The 827-nt window shown below is 37.4% G+C and overlaps 1 non-coding gene across 1 annotated transcript; it reads right to left on the reverse strand.

The window, feature by feature from the left end:
* Positions 1-509: 509 nt before the first annotated feature.
* LOC112739989 (small nucleolar RNA R71) lies at positions 510-613 on the reverse strand. Its single transcript, XR_003170921.1, has one exon. It is a non-coding gene; the product is annotated as a small nucleolar RNA R71 (small nucleolar RNA).
* Between the last annotated feature and the right edge of the window lie 214 nt (positions 614-827).

The following is an 827-nucleotide window of genomic DNA, read 5'->3' on the forward strand; positions in this document are numbered from 1 at the left end:
GTGTTTATGCAGAGCAATAAGGACAATGAAGCTCTCTAGTTCGATCCTAAAATAGAACTAACTCTCTAGAGATTGAGAAAGAAATTCAAAAACCAGAAGAAAGTTGAAGAAGAGGAAAGGATGGCAGCCGAGCCAAACAATACTAGAATGACTTTTGGTGACTTCACCAACCCCCTTCTCAAAACTGTGGAAGCAGCATAGTGACACTCAATGTGAAACCAAATAGTTTTGAATTGAAGCCAACTCTCATCTAATTGGTGCAACAAAGTCAGTTTAGTGGGAACCCTCAAGAAGATCTAAATCTGCACATATCTAACTTCCTACAGATTTCTGACACAGTCAAGAGCAATGGAGTCTTCCCCAAAGGCTACCACCTAAGGCTATTCCTATTCTCTCTAAGGGACAGGGCCAAGCAATGGCTTTAAACCTAGCTTCTGAAAAGTATATCAACATGGAAAGATTTAGTTAACAAGTTTCTAACCAAATTTATTCCATTACTGAAGTTGGCAAAATTAAGACATGACATTCAAACCTTCACATAGAAGGATGAAGAATTTATCTATGAAACTTGGGAGAGATACAAGGAGATGCTGAGAAAGTGTCATCATGATATATTTTCTGATTAGTTATAACTCCAAGTCTTTTATGGCAGAGTTACTCATGCCTCTAGAACTTTACTAGACTCATCAGCAGAAGTATCTCTATATAGGAAGTCTATTGACAAAGCCTTTAACTTAATTGAAGTAGTAGCTAATAACCAATACATGTATTGCTCTGAAAGAACAATGAAGAGAAGAGTGATAGAGTAGACATACTGGATACTCTGC

Source organism: Arachis hypogaea, chromosome 13 (genome assembly GCF_003086295.3).
Source record: "Arachis hypogaea cultivar Tifrunner chromosome 13, arahy.Tifrunner.gnm2.J5K5, whole genome shotgun sequence".
NCBI lineage: Eukaryota > Viridiplantae > Streptophyta > Magnoliopsida > Fabales > Fabaceae > Arachis > Arachis hypogaea.